We start from the raw sequence: 14,404 nt of genomic DNA, 5'->3' as shown, positions 1-14,404 counted from the left end.
AGATTGTGAGACCCACCAGCCATCCTAATTTGGCGGTGGGTCTTTCAAGCCTCCTCGGCGGATTTCCCGCATCCTCCGGGCCGGTGGTGGCTTCCACCGGCCCGGAGTATGCGGGAAATCCGCCATCATAATGACCCCCTTAATGTTTGCTTTTGTGCATTTAAGAATGCAGCAAATTCCTAAAACAGAGTATGACGTATTATTTGGAGGAAAGCACTTCATAGTTTTTGGAGATCTTCTACAACTTACTCCTGTAAAAGGACAACCAGTGTTTAAAACACTGCTGCATGAAAATACTAGAAAGTATTTGGGGAGTATTGGAAATGTAAACATTTGGTCATATTTTGAGTATAAGGAACTTATTAGAAATATGCGACAAGCAAATGATGTTGATTATGGAACTATTCTTCAAGATATAAGAATTGGAAAAATGACTGCACATGGCAAACAAGCTTAACAGAGAGGATTACTTTCCAATTTGTTTCCAAATGAAAATATTGTACCAGAGAAAATATACATGACGATTGCAGAAAATAAATCTGTAATCTGCTTAATGCCAACACTACGTGAATGTTCTAAATTCAATGAAGAAATGTTGAAGTTTGAAAATGAAGGCATTTTAAAATTGGAATCTATTGATAAAATAGAAAATGAAGGAATCACTATTATTTTAAGTGAAAAGTTGAAGAGGAAATTGGATTCTTTAGAGAAATCGATAAGTAAAACTGCTGGTTTAGAAAAGAATGTGTATGCATGTGTAAACTGTAGGGTAATTTTATGACTTAATTTGAATGTGAAAAAAAGTTTAGTAAATGGAGCAAAGGGTAAAGTTGTTGATTTTGTTAATTACGTAAATAGAGATGGTGTTGAATTTTTGAAAATCAAATTTGATCAAATTGAAGAAGTACAATAATTTAGTTGTTGTTCAGCTCGGTTTTTGCTTGTAAAAGATTTGTATGTTTGCAGAAAACAGTTTCCTGTTTCTTTGGCGTATGCAGTGACCATTCATAAATCTCAAGGTTTAAGTGTAGATAGTCCTTTAGTGAATATTGGAAAAACTGTGCTTAAAGAGGGTATGGCGTATGTTGCTTTGTCTCGAGTCAGAACTTTATCTGGATTGTACCTAATTGATTTTGATGAGACAAAGGTTAGTGCAGATGTAAATTGTATAAAAGAGTATAATAAAGAAGAGAATATGCGCCTAATTTAGGTCAATATCCAGTATTTGAAAAGCATGTGGTAGGTAGAAAAAGAAGGTTTCAGAATATCTGTAGTTAAAATGTAGAGAAAGAAAAAAAACAAGATGAAGTTGCACCTGCAAGCAAAAAGAAAAAGGACAGTGTTGAAGACAATGTTGGTTATCGGTTTGAAAATAGTTGTGGTGTCAACTGCTATGCTAATCTAGTTGTTAATGTTGTTTTTGTTCTTGAAAGTTTGCAACAGCAAATTGTTGAAAATCGGGACAAAAGATTCTGTTCATTGTTGTATTCTGTTTATGAGAAATGTAGTAGTGATAAAAGTAAAATAAAAAGTGTTTCTGATATTCAAAATGTTTTGGACATATGTTCTGGTTCTAGTCAATTTACACCAAATATTCAGCAAGATTGTCAGGAATTTTTAATGTTTATGCTTGCTGTACTGGAAGATGAAGGTATAGATATTAAAAACCTTTTTGGCCTTTCTTATAAATGGCAACATGACTGTGAAAATTGTTTGTTTACATGTAGCACTAACATAGACACTGAAAGATTCATATATTTGACTTTACCTGACTGTGAATCAGTGACTTTTAACAATCTAATTAGAGGAGCAAGTCAAAACATGGAGTGTAGCCAATGTAAATCAGAAATGTAATCAACATTATTTATACAAAGATATGGACAGTATGTCATTTTAATGCTGCTCCGTTGTAGAGGTGATGGAAGAAAATTGGAATCTTTAATAAAAAATGTTGTAGCTGGTCAAGTTTCAATATCAGGAAGAACTTTTGTAGCTGTTGCAATTATTTTTCATGATGGACTTTCTACAACATCTGGGCATTACACTGTTTATTTAAGATGTTTGAAAGGCTGGTTACATTGTAATGATAGTCAATTAGTTTTTAAGCAATGTTTGCCTAAAGAGTTACCAAATTCTTACCTAATATTTGTAAAGCCAAAATTTTAAGATCAAAATTTGGCCTTTCTGGATTATTGCTGTTAAGGTAGATTAGTCTGGTGTTGTAGAGTATTTTGTAAGTGAGGGTGAGGCGCTTGAAGGTGATCATCTTGTTGATATTGAGGCAGTGTAGTTGTATCAGGGGGTGGGTGATGTGTCTGCAGCAGGGGACATTGATGATCACTGGGGTGGAGGTGTTTTGGATTTGTTGTAGTTGTTGCAGGTGTTTGGCTGGAATTGCTTTGTAGAGTGTTTTGTCACAGTGTAGTCTGCTGCTGATGAGGGCCTGTGTCACTGTTCTTCTTCTTTTGATTAGGATCACTTGTAAATGTTACGGAGTATGTGGAGTGTGTTATAGCAGTATGAGGAGATGGTGTAGACTTGCTTACAGATGGAGAGGGAGGAGTGGAGGATGAATCCTAGGTTGTGGACATGGTTGGTAGGTGTTGGTACTGTCCACAGTGTAGTTAGCTAGCAGGAGTCGTCCAAGGTTGAGAGGGTGGGTCTGAGGATGAGTACCTTCATTTTGTTTGAGTTCATGTTTAGAGAGCTGCTCTTTATGTAGTTGGTGACGTCCTTCATTGTGTCGTGGCGGTTGCTTTTGGTGGTATGTCGCTTTTTGGTGAGGAAGAGGATGAGCTGGGTTTTGTTGGCGTAGGAGATATTGTTAAATTGTGATGGTGGGCTACTTGTGTCAGGGTGGCCATGTAGATGCCCACCCTGTGAGTAACACTATAGATGAGTGACGGTGTGTAACAGGATGTATAGCTGTATAAGTACATATGGTGAGTGAGTACATGTATGAGTGACGATATAGAACTGTTGGTGAATGAGTGATTGTGTATGTAGATTTTGGAATTACTAAATAGGTTGTTCTAACTGGTATTGGTATCTCCATTTTTGGAGATACCAATACCATGTTATGTTTGACGTCATCAGCAGTGCATTGCGGGTGAGCGAGTTTTAGTTAGCTGAACTAACTATAACGGGGAATTTCAAAGGGTTTGTATGAGTGAAATGTTCAGGTAACTATAACATGTGTGAAACCTATGGTTTTTCAGTGAATTCCAAAGGTTTTTTGAATGCTAATTCCTAACTATAACGTGCATGAAACCTATGTTTTTTCAGTGAATTTCAAAGGTTTTTTAAATGCTAATTTCTAACTATGCCTACAGAGATAGGACATGTGAAGAAAGAAGATAAAACGCACAGAAAAAAGCAAAAGAAATGCAGAAAGATGCAAAAGAAGTCGACAAAGACGAAGAAAAGTGCAGAAAGAAGCAAGACGTTCAGATAGAACTAACAGAGGAGCAGAAAGAGGCCTTGTTGCAAAATCATCCTGTGCCCACATCTTTTTCAGATGGGTACTAGTTGATAACTGACTCTCACTAACCAGGCCTAGAGCCAGTGCTATGCTAAAAGACACTTAGAATACACTGAAAACACCTACATACACTAGAGAACACTATGCGTTGGGGTACCCCTGTGATTAGCATGACCTCCTCTGTAAGGCCCTAGTACATAATAGGGCAGGGGGATTAAAACTAGCTCTTAAAACGTGCTACGGGGCGGGTTTGCACAAGTGGTGAAGGAAGTTGGGGGGCTAAGGTGACATGTGTGCAAACACGCCCTGTGGCCATTTTAAGGCCATTTTAAGTTGGGAGATTAAGTCCCCTTATATATATATATATATATATTAACTGAAAAAACCATAGGATTCACACATGTTATAGTTAGCTGAACATTTCACTCATACAAAACCATTGAAATTCCTACGTTATAGTTAGTTCAGCTAACTATAACTCGCGTGCCCGCAATGCACTGCTGATGACGTCACATATTACATCACTCATGACATGTTCAGTGACATCACTTATGACATCACTGATGACATCTCAAATGACATCACTGATGACATCACTGATGACATCATCCAGTGAATGTGTGTCTTTCTGAAAAATAAATATTTTTTATATATGTAGATCTAAAGTTCGAAGGAAGAATAAATGGGTAAATAAGTATCTAAATGGATGTTTTTTTTGTAAAATTGATTGTAGAACTGACTTATTAAGTGTATCCTAGTGAATACAAGTATTACAGGGTAATTTTTAAATATTTAAATATCTGTATCAGTGTCTCACTTTGTGTATAGGTGGCTGCATGGGTTGGTGAGTAGGTACATGAGTGTCTATATGGGTTATTAGTTGGTTTTTTGAGTATCAGAATGAGTGTCTGTATGGTTTGGTGGGGGTATTAGCGCACAGATGCATAAATGACTGACTCACTGTTTGTATGTGTTTTGAAGACAGCATGTGTACAGGACTGTATGGGTGGATGAGTGTGCGTATGGGTGTGATAGGGAGTGAATGACTGTCTCTATAGTGTCTTTATGAGTAAGTATATATGTTTTAAACTAGTATATGTGAGTATTGATGTATATAAGTGAGTATATATGAGAGTGAGAGATTGGATGAGTTCCTGTATAAATAAGAATGTGTTTCTATAAGTAATTGTTTAAGAGAGTAAGTATGTGTACGTTTCTGTAGAAGTAAGTGTAGTGATGTGTGCATAGCTGTATATGCAAGTAAATGGATGTTGGATTCTTTATTTGCATGTTTGAGAATGTGTGTGAGTAATTCTATGGATGACTATCGGTGTGTAACAGGATGTATAGGTGTATGAGTACATATGATGAGTGAATACATGTATGAGTAACTATATATAACTGTTGGTGAATGAGTGGATGTGTATGTAGATATTGGAATTACTGAATAGGTTGTTGTAACTGGTATTGGTATCTCCATTTTTATGTAAATTTTATTTTTTATTTTTGAATGTGTGTATCAAGGGTTATATTAGGCTGAGAGGAGGTCGGCCACTCTTTCACAAGGATGATGTCATCAGTGATGTCATTTGAGATGTCATCAGTGATGTCATGAGTGATGTCACTGACCATGTCATGAGTGATGTAATATGTGACGTCATCAGCAGTGCATTGCGGGCGCGCGAGTTATAGTTAGCAAAACTAACTATAAAGGGGGAATTTCAATGGTTTTGTATGAGTGAAATGTTCAGCTAACTATAACATGTGTGAAACCTATGTTTTTTTCAGTGAATTTTCGAGGTTTTTTAAATGCTAATTCCTAACTATAACTTGTGTGAAACCTATGTTTTTTTCAGTGAATATCCAAAGTTTTTTAAATGCTAATTCATAACTATAACATGTGTGAAACCTATGGTTTTTTCTGTGAATTTCAAAGGTTTTGTAAATGAAAATGTTTAAATGTATTAATTATTATATTTCTTTCTTTTTATACTAATTTCTTACATTGTTAATATTAATATTTATATTTATTTTATTTTTTAACTTATATTTCATATTCTTATTGTAAAATAATAACAAAACTAAATTGCAAATTATTTTTTGGATTATTTTTTTCCTCCAATATATTAAAATTGAATTCTATATAATTCCGTTTTTATTGTGTTTTTATTGGTAATTGTACCGTACGCGGAAATACAACAAATTTGGCAGAGAGGTAGAGTTCAGTTCGCAGATTGTGCTTTTTGTTAAATGGTGTAAATCCGTTCAGTAGTTCCTTAGAAAACCCCTATAGACTATGCATGTAGTGTTCTATGCACCGGGAAACTTGTCTTTTATATCTTCAATTTCCCAATCTGTATCCTTACACTTCCAGTAAACACTATCATACTTCTGTTTCAGTATTGTAGTGACCATACAGCACTATGTGCTTATCTATACACTGTTCTAAAAGAATCCATTCACTACATTAAAACACTAATCAGCAGATGTACAATAAGTGGTACATCCCCAGCCAGAGATATGCCAGCTACTGTGTACTGTGATATCACCTCCTTCTGGCGCAGGGCTTTATAATGTGATGCACCTTCCAGATGTAAAATCCACAGTTGATGGAGAGAATGCAAACCAATGTCATACATTCACCTCAGTACAGAGATCTGGGCCCAAATCCATCGCTTTTTTGCACTCCACACCACCCCAGTTCAGACAAGGCCATATGCAAATCAGTCTGACCATGTGCCTCATGGGAACAGTCCAGCCCGAACTGCCAAGCCATGCCTTCCCTGGACCGGAAACAAGCTTCCGAGGACCGGTTTCTGGCATTCCAGACGTCTTCAGCCCGGCTTGCTTGAATCCAGTGGTGTGGAGAGCATGGGACTCACGTCTGAGCATACCCATCCCACTCGGGGTGACAAATGCGAAAACCACAGTTGATGGACAGAATGCAGAACAATGTCATACATTCACCCCAGTACAGAGATCTGGGCTCAAATCCATCCTGTATTTGCACTCCACACCACCCCAGTTCAGACAAGGCCATATGCAAATCAGTCTGACCCTGTGCCTCATGGGAACAATCCAGCCCGAACTGCCAAGCCATGCCTTCCCTGGACCGGAAACAAGCTTCTGAGGACCGGTTTCTGGCATTCCAGCCGTCTTCAGCCCGGCTTGCTTGAATCCAGTGGTGTGGAGAGCATGGGACTCACGTCTGAGCATACCCATCCCACTCAGGGTGACAAATGCAAAAACCACAGTTGATGGAAAGAATGCAGAACAATGTCATACATTCACCCCAGTACAGAGATCTGGGCCCAAATACATCTTTTTTTTGCACTCCACACCACCCCAGTTCAGACAAGGCCATATGCAAATCAGTCTGACCCTGTGCCTCATGGGAACAGTCCAGCCCGAACTGCCAAGCCATGCCTTCCCTGGACCGGAAACAAGCTTCCGAGGACCGGTTTCTGGCATTCCAGCCATCTTCAGCCCGGCTTGCTTGAATCCAGTGGTGTGGAGAGCATGGGACTCACGTCTGAGCATACCCATCCCACTCGGGGTGACAAATGCAAAAACCACAGTTGATGGACAGAATGCAGAACAATGTCATACATTCACCCCAGTACAGAGATCTGGGCCCAAATCCATTGTTTTTTTGCACTCCACACCACCCCAGTTCAGACAAGGCCATATGCAAATCAGTCTGACCCTGTGCCTCATGGGAACAGTCCAGCCCGAACTGCCAAGCCATGCCTTCCCTGGACCGGAAACAAGCTTCCGAAGACCGGTTTCTGGCATTCCAGCCGCCTTCAGCCCGGCTTGCTTGAATCCAGTGGTGTGGAGAGCATGGGACTCACGTCTGAGCATACCCATCCCACTCGGGGTGACAAATGCAAAAACCACAGTTGATGGACAGAATGCAGAACAATGTCATACATTCACCCCAGTACAGAGATCTGGGCCCAAATCCATCGTTTTTTTTCACTCCACACCACCCCAGTTCAGACAAGGAAGCTTGTTTCCGGTCCAGGGAAGACATGGCTTGGCAGTTCGGGCTGGACTGTTCCCATGAGGCACAGGGTCAGACTGATTTGCAATTAGCCATGTCTGAACTGGGATGGCAGAGTGGGCTAAAGAACGGTGATGGATTAAACCCAGATCTTTTGACTGGGTGTAAGTGTTTGATTGATTCAGATGCTCGGTCCATCACCACCCCCTTTTGTACCGCTTTTGGCCGCCATAAGTGTGGCAGGGTATGCTCAGATGTGAGACCCTTGCTCACTTTGCCACTGGATTCAAGCAAGCCGGGCTGAAGACGGCTGGAATGCCATAAACCGGTCCTCGGAAGCTTGTTTCCGGTCCAGGGAAGACATGGCTTGGCAGTTCGGGCTGGACTGTTCCCATGAGGCACAGGGTCAGACTGATTTGCAAATAGCCATGTCTGAACTGGAGTGGCAGAGTGGGCTAAAGAACGGTGATGGATTAAACCCAGATCTTTTGACTGGGTTTGAGTGTTTGATTGATTGAGATGCTCCGTCCATCACCACCCCCTTTTGTATCGCACCTTCCAGATGTGTCACATTGTAAATACTACACATCATGGCATTGTGGAGAAGTGTGGCTCACTGGTTAGAGCAGGCAGACCCTGAAGCAGAGGTCAGACCCGGGACCAGGGTTCAATTCCCGACGCGGCAGGGTGTTGAGCTCAAATGTCCACGGACTCGATAATTCTCGCTTCGGTGCCTGACCTAATCATGGGTTCACACTCTGCAACTCTGGGCATTAAGCTTGCTTAATCTCCACAACGCCCCCCCCCCGCGGCGGGATGCCTGGCTTTCACCTTGGGGATGCCCTGTAGGGGCTATCTCACAGGGAAAAACCAGGACGGGTTCCCAAGGCAAGCGCGGAGATACCCCTTCGGGGGTCGATTCTGGCGCTATATAAGAAATATAATAATAATATCTTTTACACCACCAGTGCATCACAAAAGTGACGCAACGGCTGTGTTAAAAGAGGCATAAAGGGGTTGTAAATCCACCGTAACACATAGAAATTCATCCAGGCAGTTTCACCAGCAGTGCAAATTGAAGCATAGACTTCTAACATATTCATGTGCATATGTTACATTCAAGTGCTTTGGAGGTAATACAGTATACTATAGGTAAACTGCTTATAGATTTATGCTGTAGCAGTTCCTTATAGTTCTGCACTTTCACATTCACCATACACTATTAATGTATTCATTCATTCATTTATGCACTACACATTCATTCAGACAAAGTTTTACACACTATCATAGAAATATAGCTATTTCTTTGACCAGTAGCGGTAGTTCTGAGAAGAACTGTTATTTTTGTGTTTTCTATTTTGTTTGTGTTCTTTCAACAATTTTCACAAACAAAAATGTTTAAACCAAAAATATTGAACTGGGACCCAAAAAATGTCCAACAGGAACAGAAGAATGAAAAAAAAAACTAATGTCGAGGACAGTGATGCTCCTGCTTCCTGCATTTTATCAGGTTGATAGACTGTTCCGCATAACACAAAAGTTTATCGCAATAAATGCATAGGATTTTAACTTCACCAAAATCAGCATCAATTTGTGGGTGTGGACTGCTTGCTGAAAATGCTGCTGCAGCAGTTGATGTGCTTGGTGCAGTAGCAAAGTGGGTTGTCCTGCAACCTCTGTCTTGAAGCTCGAACAAAGTCGTTGGGGTGCAAGTTCTTCACGTGTCACACCATATTTGTTGTGCCAAAGGTTTTTTTTTTGATGAATCACCCCTTGAAAGAATTGTTTGGCAAATTTTACAGGTTACTTTTGGAGCATTAACATTTTTTTGCCCTTCAGGAAAAGTAAAAAACTTCCAAATTAAAGCTTCTTTCTTCTTCTTTGGAGGTTCTTCAGGAACGAAATCTCCCTCTGAAGAATAGCTGGAAGATGAGTCCATTGCTGTTATTAGGGCGATCTTTCTTCTATTTGACAGGATTCTCAGAAGAGATGCTTCTTCTTAGAAAGTCAAAGTAGAATGATTAAAATGGGATTGAACTTTCAACAGTTGGAATAGGAAGTGTTATGAACCAATCAAATCTCTTCTTTTAAAGTCACATGGCTTTGCGTACGCTTACGGTGGGCTTACTGTACTCTTACGATGCATGTACGCATGACGTTCCACCGCAATTTGTGTAATTGCTTTTAAAAGAAATATACGATTGTTAAAAGTAAAAAAAAACAATTTTCATAATTATCCCAGATAATTTCTACCCTTAGTATGTACATTAAATACATAAAAATATGTTTCTAAACAATTAAAAACATTTGGGCCTTTCGCGTACAGAGCGCCATACATCACGTCACACGGAAGCTTTGATGCAACGCGTAACGTAAAAGCGTATTCCTAGCGTATGCGCGGGTACGCGCTGAGTATGATTAGCAGTACAAAGTATGGTGCGATCACCCACTCAGTGTCAAATCAGAGCACAGGGCGCGCTACGAGAATGATTACAAGTGGTCACTCATTGGAGATCCGATTCTGGGCCTGCCTCTGCGCACATGATAACCCACCCCCGTCTCTCTCTGCTATTAATTGTTGGTGCACACACTCACACTTCCACATGCGCGGTGCACGCCCGTCCACACTCCCCAGATGTCACCACCTAGCTTTCTTGCTATTACTAAGCCTTGAAGCCAATATATTAGCCAATGGGAGGTCTCCCAGGGCGGTCATTCTTGTAGAGCGCGAAAACACTACCAATGACGGCCCTGGGCTTGGTTTGGTCAGCACCCGCGGTTCCCATATAATGCGGGCACTGACGTGAGCATGCTCTCTTTTGCCTGCCTGTGCTGTGGTGACAGACAGATTGTCATCAGAGATTGTACTATGAACTGTTTGCTCAAGCAGAGGAGGACTCGTAACACTCGACGTGGTGTCCCTGCTGCTGCTGCCCAGCCAGGCCACCATAGGCGCGGTGGCGGCGACGCCCGCACCCAGCCCACCCCAGGCCCAGCCAAAGCTCCAGCCTTTGAAGACAAGACAAGAGACGACAAAAGCAAAGGTAAGAGAAGTCGTCACAACATCAGCCTCCGCTGTAAATTGTACCTGCATGATAGTAATTTTTTTTACTGCGTCACGTAGCCCTTTCAGGTCTGTTTTGCTTTATTTTTGTGCGCAACATGCTTTGTGCTTCATCGTATTTGCTCCCTCCTAATCCTCCCGTGACTTTTAATATTTATTGCTGCCTCACATGGCCTTCCCAGGACTCTATTCTAATTGATCGTATATTGCTGATCGAAATATTTCCAAATGCATCACAGGGCCCTCCTAGGCCTTTTTTAAATAAATTGTGCGTGCATAAATTTCTGTGTCCTATTTTTTAACTGTGTCACGTGATTTAGACTGTATTGTTATAAATTGTGCGTTCATAATAGTATTATATTTTTACTGCGTCACGTGCCCCTCCCAACTCTGTTTTACTTTATTTTTGTGTGCTACATGCTTTGTGCTTCTTCGTATTTGCTCCCTCCTAATCCTCCTGTGACTTTTATTACTGCCTCATGTGGCCTTCCCAGGCCTCTATTCTAATTGATCGTATATGGTTGAAAGTTAAGCTTGTTTCCAAAATAAAGGCAAGTTATCTGTCAAAGGAGAGACTACGTAGTATGCAGCAGGGGCCCAATACCCATTAGGCTAACGGGGCTTCAGCCCCCCACCCATCGTCTGTGTCTCTTCCACATTTTAATGTCCTTTTATCTCTCTCTTTCTTACTGTCTCTCACATCGTTTTTTTTTCTTTTTTACAGTTATGGATGCTGCTGTCTCCACTGTGCCCTATAAAACCTTAACCGAGTTTAAGTGGTGAACTCTTTTGGCTACAGTGAAGCCTGCTTCAACCCTCTTTTAATCATGACTATGGCACTAGGGAGCAAACAAACTTGTTTCCTAAACAACAACAAAGTATCTGTGAAACGAGAGAGTCAATAGTGTGCAGCAGATTGACTGTGTAGAAATGTGTAATTACCGCAGAGCAGTGACAAAAGATAGGTTACAACAGTCTGAGGAACAGATCTACAAGCTTATTGTGTCACTTTTGTGTCACTTTTAACGGGGGAAAAGTGGCGCAAGGAGCTTGTAAATCTGCGTCTAACTTTTTAAAAAAAACTCTCAACTCCAGACTCTGCGAAACAGTTTTAATGTTGTTTCCTCTATCTTTCTCTCTCTCACTCTCTGTAACATAATTTCCCTTTCTCTTTTAAAGTTATAGACACTGCTGTCTACTTTGACGTGCAGAAGCAGAGTTAAATTGAAGTTGTGAACTCTGGTGGCCGCAATGTTTATACAAGGTAAGCACAGCGGCCTAGATGTACAATGTCTCCATTGCAATGCATTAGAAATAAATCTGCGTATTTACAATCCCGTTGTACCACTTTTGTGTCAGTAACGCAGTAGGCCCTTCCGGTGAACAACCTTTACAATGAAACTTTTACAACGCAGTGCCTTTACAACGTGGTATTTACAACGAAAACCATTACAACGCATTGCACTGGGGGGCGCTCTAGGATAGGGAATAAGTTTAATTTACTATCCAACACCTTCCCTAGTGTCCACGGGGACTGGAGTTGGAATAGTAAATTAAACTATTCACTATCCAGCACCCCAAAGCGCTATGCGTTGTAAAGGTTTGCGATGTAAAAACCGCGTTGTAAAGGCATGCGTGGTAAAAGTATGCGTTGTAACGTCATACATCCGGCCCTTCCATATAGACACCACTTGAACGCGGGACTATAACAGAAGTGAAATGTACCAGGCACACTGCACACGTAAAATCGTAGTGTTACCTTGACTTGTAATGTTTCACCTCATTTACTCACATCTACATAATTTTAAACTCTAATTTTCTTTTTTGTTTTGCAGATTACCTATTGTACGTCTTTTGGAGTCCACATCACAATTTGTTTATAATGTTTTATTAAAGTTATATTTGTACTTGTTTATTATATTGTTATCATTAAATTACGTTTACAGTTATTGTTATTTTAATAAAAATGTATTACAAAAATACATACTTCTTTTTGGGGGGGAGGGGGGACGGTCCACAATAAAAATAATATTTATAATTTGAAGTACTATAGTAAGATGTTCAAGAGTAGGGTTGAAAAGTACTAACTGTACAATAAGTTATATTTTCACTGGATGGACTACAACATAGAAAATAAATCAAACTAAAACAAAACAATGTGTACCACATTTACAAACCTCTTGCAACATTTTCTCATGCAAACATACCCACCTACAAAATTAAGTGTGCGGGCCCCAAAAGCTCCCTTCAAAACACGGAAACAATAAACCCCCAAAGATTTCTATATTGTATGAGAGGGGCTGCGTGGCCCTCCGACTAGTGCCCTGGAGTCCACGACGCCCAGACCCGGTTGCTGCAGTGTCCATTGGGGGGAAACAGCCATTACAACGCGGTCATAAGCACGCGTGATCGTCACCACGAAGCCATTAGCACGCATATGGCTTTAACACGCATGCTTTTACAACTAGTATACATTTACCACCCATGATAAAGGCATAAGCATGATAATGGCTTTCTGGTGACGGACACGCGTTGTAATGGCTGTGGCTTACGTGCTTCAAATTAGTTTTTAAGTATGTGTGTGACCAAGTCTGATTACATCGAAGGCCAAGGACAAAAAACGTGGTGTCTGTGGCAGAAAATCTCATCGATCACAGAGAAGATAGGCGGAGGGTAAAATGAAAGTAACAGGTATAATAAAAACAACGAAGGAAAAATACTAAAATGGCGGAGCACGGAGTATGTAATCAACGTTTGGCGCCTCGGCAATACGTTTCAAATAAATATAGATAGAAAATAATTCTTAATATATTACAAAAGTATAGCAGCCAATGACACACACGGCCCGTGAAAAGAAAGCGGCAAATTTAATACCTGAAATGAAGACAGCTTTGCTTGGCGAACTTGAAGAAAAAGAAAGAAACATGGGCTTAGGATCGAGGCTGCGCATGCATAGAGAGTACAACTGGTACACAAAAAAAAACGGAAAGTTTCACATACTGTCATAGAAATATAGCTCTTTCTTTCACCGGTAAAGTTAGTTCTCAAAAAGAACTGTTTTTTTTTAGCCCCCATGATCTCAGATGGCTCCCAGCGTCCTTCGAAAGCCGGTATTGCTTTGTCAGAGAGAGCAGCTTACATACTGCTCTCTCTAACAAAAAGCAGTCTGCTTTCCTACTTGAAAGAGAGAGCAGATTAACTTGCCCTCTCTTTCAAATAGGGAAGAGGTTTGCTGTTGTAAAGTGGGAACCGCGACGCTCCCGCCCTACCATAGCAAACAGCACTGTCCCGGGGGTAGGCACACCCAGACACTGCAGGAGCCAGCCCTGGGTAGCGGGGGTCTCGAGGGCCATCAGGGCTCCAGCAGGGGGGCCGCGTGACCCCCTCCCAACATTAAAAAGCCCCGGGGTTGCAGGTCCCCGGCCATTTTACATATTACTGACCCAGAAAGGTGGCGGTCCCTGGGGCATGTACGGGGGGAGGCGGAGAAACAATCAACGCCCAGAAATTTCTATATTGTATGACAGGGGCTGCGTGGCCCTCCGTCTACTGCCCTGGAGTCCACGATGCCCAGACTCGCTTGCTGCAGTGTCCATTGGCGTCCACGATGCCCAGACCCGGTTGCTGCAGTGTCCATTGGGGGGAAACAGCCATTACAACGCGGTCATAAGCACGCATGATCGTCACCACGAAGCCATTAGCACGCATATGGCTTTAACACGCATGCTTTTACAACTAGTATACATTTACCACCCATGATAAAGGCATAAGCATGATAATGGCTTTCTGGTGACGGACACGCGTTGTAATGGCTGTGGCTTACGTGCTTCAAATTAGTTTTTAAGTATGTGTG

The sequence above is a fragment of the Lissotriton vulgaris genome, chromosome 11 (assembly GCF_964263255.1).
Source record: "Lissotriton vulgaris chromosome 11, aLisVul1.2, whole genome shotgun sequence".
NCBI lineage: Eukaryota > Metazoa > Chordata > Amphibia > Caudata > Salamandridae > Lissotriton > Lissotriton vulgaris.
Note: the sequence above shows the minus strand (reverse complement) of the source record.